Here is a 10,902-nt window from a genome sequence, read left to right on the forward strand (position 1 = left end):
CTATAGTGCAGGAAATCGGTGCCAATTTCAATTTGTAAACTCATCGTTAGAAATGTTAAAATATACATGTTATTTTTATAAATTCTATGTGTATTATTTTGGTATAAGTTAAATGACTAATAAATTAGTAAAGTTTGCCGAATACATTATATATTAGAGTATTTTAGCTGTATTAAGAGAGTTCAGGTATACTGAATAACTTGGATCAACTAATAAGTAAAACAAATACAAGTCGGTCCCTAAACACGAAGCAAGGTAGTCGTTGGACCTGCTGTCCTTTATTCAGCTGACCCAAATGCACCTGAAACTACGATGCGATTATCCCACATTTCCCGATCAAACTCTATATAATTAACTACTTTTATCTCTCAAAATTGAATAACATAGTTAAAATCTGGATGTACAATGCCTAGTATTAAGTTATGTCTGAGGAGATTTCAATCAATGTATTAATCGGGAACGATTTTTAAATCTTCTATTTTGCTTAACAAGGTGATTTGTTACACTAGAGTTTAAACAACTATCTAAAAAATAATTATGTTTAATATATAATACTGTACAAAATAAAACAAAAACTATATTCTTGTCTTTCTATAGATATTTTCAGAAATCTTTGATTTGAGCTTGTTTCTTGCTGACTAAAACTATTTACTTTCATATTAAAAGCTCGATAAATTCTCATTGTCAAAATTATTAGACACAACTCTGACTTAGTAATATTCTTATAATAAAACAGTTGCTGTATGCTTCATGACCAGTATCAGTAATATGTCTTTAAACGTTCGGGACTCTTTCAGCAATATTGCTGACACTTGAATATAGCTTATAACCAGAAGAGACTTATCAATTTTCATATCAAAAGAACCTTCAGTCCAAAATCAAACTATTATTCTTCTACATTTTATATATCCAATATACTTATGTCTGTTATTATAGAACACACCTTACAATAACAATGTCAATTGCAGGCTTGAGAAAAAAACTGATACATTTATTGACAAAATTTCTAAATACACTGTTATTCTATAAACACTTTAGTTCATAAAATACCAGATTAACTTTCATTAAATCTTTCCACACTATGTTTTTTTTACGGTTGCAGATAAAGTCTATATTTTACATCTGTATAACAATACGAGAAAATAAACATTGATACATCATACTAAACGTATTTCAATACACAAATAAACGAATAATGGATTCAAAATAAACTAAAGATGTAAGATTTCACTTTGTCGGCTCAGAAAATTAATTTACGTTTCAAATGTTTTCTTCAGATGTAATCGAGTATCTTCTACTTCATTGAAACATCATCAACTACATTAATAATAAGAGGTGCAACTGAAGTTAGGTTGGTTTTCAATTCTATACTTTGAATTCTGGCAAAGAAAATCTGCAAGAGCTGTGAGTTTAGAAAGTGTATATTGAAGTGAAGGAGATTTTGTCTTTGATTCTGCAGATAATGGAAATGTTTATGAATGATTCTCATCGACAGGTTTAAAGAGATGGTTGGTAATTTCAGTTTTCAGCAATCCATCAATCCATCAATTTCCCTTGAAGTTATTGGCTTTTTTATATCCTTATGAAATAAACAAAAATATATTAATAATATATTTGCCTGAAACAAAATCGGTCACGTAATATAAATAATATCATTATTTAACGGAAAAACATACGCAGTTAAGTAACTCAAATGTATTAACATTGATGTTAAAAATACATTAAACTCATTTCATTTTTAAATATCAGACGTGTGGTTTTTAAGATTTTCTCCGAGCAATATTTAGTGTAAATATTAATATGTCCTATATATAGATATATAGTGGTTTGTCATTTTAAGAAAATAAAGAAATTTCGATAAGTATTGAAATACAGAAAAAGTGATTAATGCCAAATTACTTTCAACGCTTATGATGATTTATCAATATCAGTTTACGTTCATCTTAACTTCACAGCTAACTCACTTTGTGTACGTGACAACCGAGTAGCAAAACAGTTAAAAAAACTGGTCCACCAAAACTTGTAATACAAGAAGAACGTAATAGAAACCTTAGCTACTAAGTTATTGTTCATATATCTCAGACTGTAAAACGAATTCACATTATTTATTTACTATTGAAATATTAAAAAAATATCTTAAATATCATACGGTGATGAACAACTTCCTAAAAGTCGTTTGTTTTTTCATTTCACCTAAAGACTTCGATGTTAAAATTCTATAATGTAGCAGTGAAAGAATAGAGGGAAGGCACCGAGTTATCACCACCAGCCGTCAACTCTTGGGCTACTCTTTTACAAATAAATAGTGAAAAAAGAAATAAAAACGAAAATATTAATTGCACATTGAGTTAGCTGGTGAGTTTATATTTCTAACGAATACGGATAATTAACACTTAAATCTAAATTGTTTCACCCACTGTAAGTAGTAGTTAAAAATTCGAGTTTAATTGCATAGTTCTAAAACTCCACACCTTCCTTATTCGTAAGCCTATTACATGTTAGAAATATTTAATCAGTATAAAACTCATTACCTATAAACTTGAGTGAATTCGATCCTATTGGATGCCTCTGTACCACCTAACAATAAACAAATTAAACCAACTAAAATATTATGCTTAACATAATAAAAGTACTAGAAGTGGTATTCCCACCGTGGCAAAAACAAGTGGAGGCGTAAATAACTTTTCTATGAGGGATGCTGAAATTAAAACAATATTATCATTGTTTAACATTGATATCGTTTATTAATAAATGTTTTCAAGTCGCACCAGTTGGGTAATATTTAACCTGAGAAAAATATTTAATTTCAACTTATTAAAAACTTCAATTCCTATAACTAACGGAAACCAACGGGAATGAAGCACCGAAACCATTTGTTAAAACCTAGTCGTAACTTAAATTACAGAAGATGTTTTTATTAAATCAGATATATAGCACTTTCATTTTAATAAATGTGTCGAGAAGACATCCTATATATAGAAATCATTGTACAAACATTTATGTAAATACTTATTTATGGAGTTTTACTAAATTTCTTTATGTCCAAAATCATAGACGTACGAAGAATGTTTCAGAGGGTGGCTGTACAATTTTTTGTTCCATTGAGTTTATATTTTCTGCTTCAGTTTTGTCTGAATTAAAATGAAAAATCTGTCCAATTAACTGTAGGTATTACAAGCTAGAGGGGCTGTTCCGATCGTACTCAATTTCATTACCATTATTAGTAGCCGCTGATTATGTCAGTTTTGACCAGAAACACTTTTCAAATTTTACTCTTCTCTGTATATCGGATTCTAATACCAATTTTAAAACGGCTAAATGAATAAATGTCCATTGTATCGTTACACTGTGGACTTTGAAGATATAGTTTCATTCCCACTGTTTCAATCATTTGCCAAATGAAAACAGTTGCTGATTTGTAAACCTTTAACCTATAATCCTTTGTTAAGTCAAATTATTGTTTATTACTCTGTCAACAATAGAAATATGTGTCCAGCTTCATCACAATTATGTTGTTTTTCAATTGTTTCTTCTCTTCAGTAATCATAATAAATGATGAAGTTGTACAGGATAGATTAGAGCCCCCTATACTCCTAACTTGTCGAATTCTGAAGTTTTTTCTGATTTATTGGAAAACTGAGCCCCCTTTTAAAACATTGTTCTCACTTCTACGAAGTTACCAACCATGACACAAGAATATTTTCATTTCGGAATTTTTTTGTAATCATTCGGATATAAGATGCTAAGCATGTGGCCTAATGTGCCATAACTTGCAGAATGCAACAATACGCTATTGTATTTTATATTCTGTATTGTGAGAACGCATAATTCAGATCATAGACAAAAAACAAACGTATTTTTAAACAAAAAAACATGAAAGTCGGAGAAAATTAAGAATAAACAGTGATAATAAAAATAACTTAAGTTACATTAAAACTAACGAAAAAGAGAAAATAAAATCCTAAAAGGTAACTGATATAGAACATCGAAACAAAAACCAGTCAAACCTCCGTTTCAAAAAAAAAATCTAATAAAATTAGAAGTACCATAGAATAAAATCACAACAAAATAATTTGTTTGAATAGTAGAAACAGGTCACTTGTCTGAACTTGGTATAAAGTTCATAACGTAAGATGGTTTATTCACAATATAAGAAGTGGATAACATTAAACTACATAAATAACATGACTTGTTAATGATACTGACTAGAATATCTAAAGTTATTTGAAAGTTAAACATTTGCAGCAATAGAATTTCTAAATATACCTGAGACAAAGTGGTTCTTAGTTCGGTTATAAGTATGTAATAAGACTTACGTTTACATGCATCCCGTGAAGAGGGTCCGGGGTTCGTAAATCGTCTTCCAGGACAAGCCGAACATTTGTATGATCCAAAATAATCACTGTAATGATCCTTGGAACACGGGACACATTCTTCCTGTTTTTTGCTTCTGAACTGTCCAGGAGGGCAGGGAACTTAATGAAAGGAATAATGTTTAACGTATGTATTTAACCATATCCTAAACACCACGAATTTGACAAAAGCAAGGGAATTAAATCATGTAACAGAACCAACACAAGCTCATGAACATTTAGTTTTATAGATAAATATGTTATAGTATTTATAAGTTTTCTGTAAAAGCTGATTTGTTAATATATTTTCCAAAAGAATCGTCAGATACATCGAAACGTACAGAAAAAAATTAGTGAAGATCAATTTGAAATAGTGTTTAGGTGTATATATATAAGAAAAATATATTTTTATGTATTGCAGGTCGATGTATTATTGTTACCTTAAAATACACAAAAATAAATTAAAACTTTTGATTTCTCATCTCAAACGATATTCTACAGTTTTCATAACAATGAAAACACTTTCCAAGATTTTTTTAATATAAAGGTTTATTTGTGTTTGAAATAAACACTGTGTGAAATTATGAAACATTTAATATGGTTTAATATTTACTAATTAATAAAATAGTTTCCAATAGTTTGTGTCCAACAATTTGTTCTTTGGTTTGTGAACTGATGTCTTCTTTTCAGTAAATTACATTACCGCTGTAGTCACCCTTATCGAAAGCTTGAACGTCTATAATTGTAAGGTGTTTGTATATTTTCAACTTCGGTTTTACTTTATGTGATAAATTTCTTTGTGGCTGTTTTGAATGATTCTCATCGACAGGTTTAAAGAGTTGGTTGGTAATTTCAGTTTTCGGCAATCCATCAATTTCACTTGAAATCATTGGGTTTTTGTTATCCTTGTGAAATAAACACAAAAAATATGTTAATAATATATTTGCCTGAAACAAAATCGGTCACATAAAATAAATAATATCCTTATTTAACAGAAAAACATTCGTAATTAAGTAACTCAAATGTATTAACATTGATGTTAAAAATACATTAAACTCATTTCATTTTTAAATATCAGACGTGTGGTTTTTAAGATTTTCTCCGAGCAATATTTAGTGTAAATATTAATCTGTCCTATATATAGATATATAGTGGTTTGTCATTTTAAGAAAATAAAGAAATTTCGAGTAGTATTCAAATACAGAAAAAGTGATTAATGCCAAATTACTTTCAGTGCTTATGATGATTTATCAATATCAGTTTACGTTCATCTTAACTTCACAGCTAACTTCACTTTGTGTACGTGATAACCGAGTAGCAAAACAGTTAAAAAACTGGTCCACCAACACTTGTAATGCAGGAAGGACGTAATAGAAACTTTAGCTACTAAGTTAATGCTCATATATCTGAGACTGTAAAACGAATTTATATAATTTATTTATTATTGAAATATTAAAAAATATCTTAAATATCATACGGTGATGAACAACTTCCTAAAAGTCGTTTGTTTTTCATTTCACTTAAAATCTTCGATGTTAAAATTCTATAATGTAGCAGTGAAAGAATAGAGGTTATTACCACCAGCCGTCAACTCTTGGGCTACTCTTTTACAAACAAATAGTGGATTTGACCGTAACTTTTTAACATGCCGATAGCTAGAAGGAGACGGGGATTCAAGTCCCCGCCTCTCACATTGCGAGTCGAGTACCTTAATCATCTGGCCATGTCAGGCCTACCTTGAGGTCGTAAAGTCAAACTTCAACCTAATTTAATAATAAAATGTAATAAAACAATCTTGAATATCACAAAAAAATACGTTGATGAACTAATTCCTTAAAGTCAAAGAGTCAAACTTGAAGCAAATTTGAATCTCATTCAGAACAATGATTTGTCATTCCATAAGAGTGGTCTTGAGTCTGTATATTCAAATTAGAATATAAATTAAATATTTATTAAAGTGTGAGAACAATACTTATAAAGTCGGTCTTTTCCAGGATTCAGTCCGTTGGCAATGTGTATTTTGTATCAGTAGATTTAGTATTTGATATGGTACATTTTAAGATTATTGTTTCGTTAAATTTGATATAATCACTTGTCAAATGTGCCTTAACAGCTAGAATGGGCGCACAGTTCAAATTCCATTACTTCGAATTTACTTTCTAGATTTTCTGTCTATGAGTGTGTTATAAGAGTGACGATGAAGTCCCATAATTCGATATTAGTAGTTCAAGTATGTGTGACGGCTGGTGTGTTGGCTAGCTGCTTTCAATCTAACGACGAGTGATACAGATAACTTTTGTATCGGTTTTATTGTTTTTTGTTGTTGTTGAATGTTGTACAAGCCTAGGGTTATCTTCGCTATCCGTCCCTAATTTTAAGTGACAGACAAGACATGTGCTACTATTTATTAATGAACAGTGAAACTGATCGTCACAGTATAATGGCTATAAGGCTGTAATGACAGTCATGTTCGATGACGAGATTCGATCTCGCCACTGTTTATTTCAAGTTTTTTTTCTCCAGCACCTCAGTGTTCAATCTGAAGGCTTATAATACTAAAAATCGGATTTCGTTTGGATGGGCTTATGCTTCACACTAACAAAAAGCAACTTACATTTTTGTATTCATTCTATAATTACTTAATAAGATCTTGAACAAAATTTCTTAACACTCACGTCACAAATTTCTGATAAATTTGTCGTTGCAGAACTTCTTGTAGATTTTTCTGCATCTTCCACACGTTCTACACTAGAATCTCTAATTGGTGAATATTTTACAAACTTGAAGTTTCTGTCTTTTCCTGAATTCCTGTCTTGGCAACGCAGTAATACTTTGAGACTCTCTCGTTTACGAATTATAATACTGAAAAAATGAACAGTTTAATTTTCATAAACATGTCTGTAGCTATGATTATCAATACACTTGTATCAAAAGTAACATGAGCTAACCAATAAGTAACAGCAATCTTAATATAATTTGTACAACTTTAACGTCATTACAATATTTCAATAGAATATTAGTACATTGGCAATTGACACGTTTCATAATAAGATTCTTAATTGCTTTAATCAACGTCGCAGAGTTCTGTTCTTAAAGAACAATTTTAAATCATATTCTAAATTAGGGAAAGAAATTAAAATGAAAATATTAATTGTATATTAAACGAATTAGGTTTATGCATGAAAAAGGTTTAGCTAAATATAAAAGAAAATGCAAAGCTCAACCCTGTTAAACACTATATAATATAATACCATCAACTTCAAACATCTGTGTTATCCTGTCTATTAAACACCATATAATACCTTTAGCTACAAACATCTGTGTTATCCTGTCTATTAAACACCATATAATACCTTCAGCTACAAACGACTGTTTTATCCTGTCTATTAAACACCATATAATACATTCAGCTACAAACGTCTGTGTTATCCTGTCTGTTAAACACCATATAATACCTTCAGCTACAAACGTCTGTGTTATCCTGTCTGCTATATCGTGATGTAAAAGTTCAAATAGGAATTAATAATATACTCCTCATAGACACTGGATGCAACTTTTCGGACTTCCGTATATTTTGATTTCTCATGATGTCTCTCTGAATTCCTTGTAAACAGACATTAATGGTGTTTGACAAATGTGTAGAGAAACATGAAGGGGGAGGTCTAGAAATTTAATGTACAAAACATTCCTTCAGTGGAAATTTCCCCCCGCAGAGTGTGTAGCGCAGATTATATATTGCCCCCCGCTAATATAGTGGTATGTTTACGGATTTACAACGTTAACATCAGGGGTTCGATTCCCCTCGGTGGGCTCAGATGATAGCCCGATCTTAAGAAAACACACACCCACTCACAGACCCATCACGTGTAATTTTGTCGGTGGTGGAAAAAAAGTCTACACCCTTGTTCTTATATCATTACCTCAGGTTATGTATGTCTCACAGTTGGACTAATCCCGGTATATTCCGACAGTTAGGAAGGAAGGTGGTTTTTTACAAGCTGTCTAAGATTTCAAAAGTAGGGACAGCTAGCTTCGTACGAAATTAACAAATGAAAAAGAACATATTAGTGCACTAAGACTCTTACAGATGGTGTAGTTATAGAAACAAAAACAGTAATTAAAAATGTATCGTTTTTTATATTGATTAAGGTTTTTAAATAATCGAATGACACTTAAATTTTCGTACTGTCCTCTACTTTTTAAAAAGCAATTTTTGAAGTTAACCTAAAAAGTTTTAACGCTTTAAGTTTCCAAGACGGTAAATTCTAGAGGCTAATACAATATTTACAACAATTGTTATATTTCTATAAAACATTTCAAAAGCAATTTCTAGTGAAATATTTTATTCGGAATTTTTATCATTAAATGTGAACAGAAATAACAAGTGGCCTGTGATGTGTGAGGTAAATTATCGCGCTAACAGCTAAGCAAGAGAAGATTCAATCAGTTATTAAAACTAAATTATCAGTAGAAACAAAAAGTGTTATGAAAGTTTTATATTTGGTAAATGTTAAATATAGATGCTCATCATGGTTCATATTATAAGTACTATTGTATATTTTTAATATTCACTGCTTGTGAAGATTTTCTTGTTTCGTACCAATAAAGATATATATACCATGTTTTGTTACTGTGACAGAACAGTATAAATATCTGAACACTTTGTTTGTTTTAAGAACAAATTCACAATAGTGTTTCTGTTGTGTAACTACTTAATCTTATGCTGTACTCTAGGGAGCTGTGTGTAGGTGTTGAGTCAGCCGTTTTAGAATTTAGCTTCATGAATTAAAAAAAGGCCCGGCATGGACTGGTGGGTAAGACTCGTAATCTCAGGAATCCCCGTCGCACCAAATGTGCTCGCCCTTTCAGCCGCAGGGGCGTTATACAGTAACGATCAATCACACTTCTCGTTGTTAAAGAGCAACCTAAGAGTTGGTGGTGGTGGGTGATGACTAGCTGTCTTCCCCTTAGTCTTATAATACTTAATTAGGGACGACCTGCACAGATAACCATCGTGTAGCTTTGCGCAAAATTCCAAAAGAAACAAGCGACTGCCGACGTATTTTTATTATACACTAATTTGATCATTACAGAGATATTATGTTCAACAGTTCTATCACGTATTGTTAATGTTAAATATGTTCTTATCACGTTACATTGTTATCAATCTATGTATTGTTGTGTATAACGTTAAAAAATCAATCTTTGTGATGAGAGTTTTTTCTGAAGCGGAGAGTTTGGTTCCCTGATAAGCGCGTGAGAACAGAATGTCCTGGCTCATGGTGTTTTTTCACACGTTCTATACCTGGGTTACTTTGAAATCTTGCCACTTAAAACCAACGTTTCAACGTTACTTTCATAGTTGTTTACAAAATCTTCACCTGAGCCACTACGTAACTGAAGACATTAAAATATTTTTGTTTTCTATTTCCACACAAAACAACATCAAAATGATGAGAAACTTTGTCCTCTGAGAATCTGAGGAGAAGAAAATTTCGCAATCTCTAAATTTTCTAAATATATACATGTAAAGAAGACAACAGATTAACCATAATAAATAATTAGATAAGAGTTTCACATGTTTGGAACTGTAGTATATCATAAAACTGTACAAATGACATCTGTCATGTGACAAACAAGAGTATGTCGTCACACTGAACTAAGTGTATGTATACCGTCCTGATACGGCTAGGTGGTGAGTGACTCGAATTCTTAATGTAACGAGTATGAATCCCCGTCTCATGAAACTTGTTTGCCCATTCAGCCAAAGAGGGGTTATAAGTAACGGTTGATCCCAGAATTTGTAAATAAAAAGTAACTAACAGTTGAGGAGGATGGTGATGACTATTAGCCTTCCTTCTTATTAACTAACAGTTGATGGTGGATGGTGATGGCTATTAGCCTTCCTTCTTATTAACTAACAGTTGATGGTGGATGGTGATTGCTATTAGCCTTCCTTCTTATTAACTAACAGTTGATGGTGGATGGTGATGGCTATTAGCCTTTCTTCTTATTAACTAACAGTTGATGGTGGATGGTGATGGCTATTAGCCTTCCTTCTTATTAACTAACAGTTGATGGTGGATGGTGATGGCTATTAGCCTTCCTTCTTATCTCACTCAGGTAACTTGAGGACGGCTGGCGCAGATAATTCTCGTATAAATTTGTGGGAAATTTAAAAGTTAAACAAAGAATCAAACAGCGTGTCAACATGATTAGGATATAAAAATCATTGAGTTAGCCTGTATACTTATGGTTAAATAAATGTCTTTATAGACACCTGTGTGTTCTAAAGTTAAAATAACTACGTTTTGTCTATAATATCGCACATCGAGACTCGTTTGTTCTGATGTTACAAAAGCTACGTGTGTTCCACACGATTTATTGATATATAAACCATTTGTGAATATCCATGAAACACAACTACTTACATGTTACTATCCATTTTACCCTAATCACACATCTTCCTTACCACTTACAATTTTAAAGTCATTCCACCACTACATGAGCCACTTTAACAGAAATGTATCACATGTAAATAACAAATAAT

The 10,902-nt window shown here is 31.4% G+C and overlaps 1 protein-coding gene across 2 annotated transcripts in view; it reads right to left on the reverse strand.

Moving 5' to 3' along the window:
- The window catches only part of LOC143223814 (dynein axonemal heavy chain 6-like), a 753,870-nt gene that overhangs the window by 79,582 nt on the left and 663,386 nt on the right, over positions 1-10,902 (reverse strand). The gene's annotated exons all lie outside the window — the stretch shown is intronic.

The sequence above is a fragment of the Tachypleus tridentatus genome, chromosome 8 (genome assembly GCF_004210375.1).
Source record: "Tachypleus tridentatus isolate NWPU-2018 chromosome 8, ASM421037v1, whole genome shotgun sequence".
NCBI classification, from domain to species: Eukaryota; Metazoa; Arthropoda; class Merostomata; order Xiphosura; family Limulidae; genus Tachypleus; species Tachypleus tridentatus.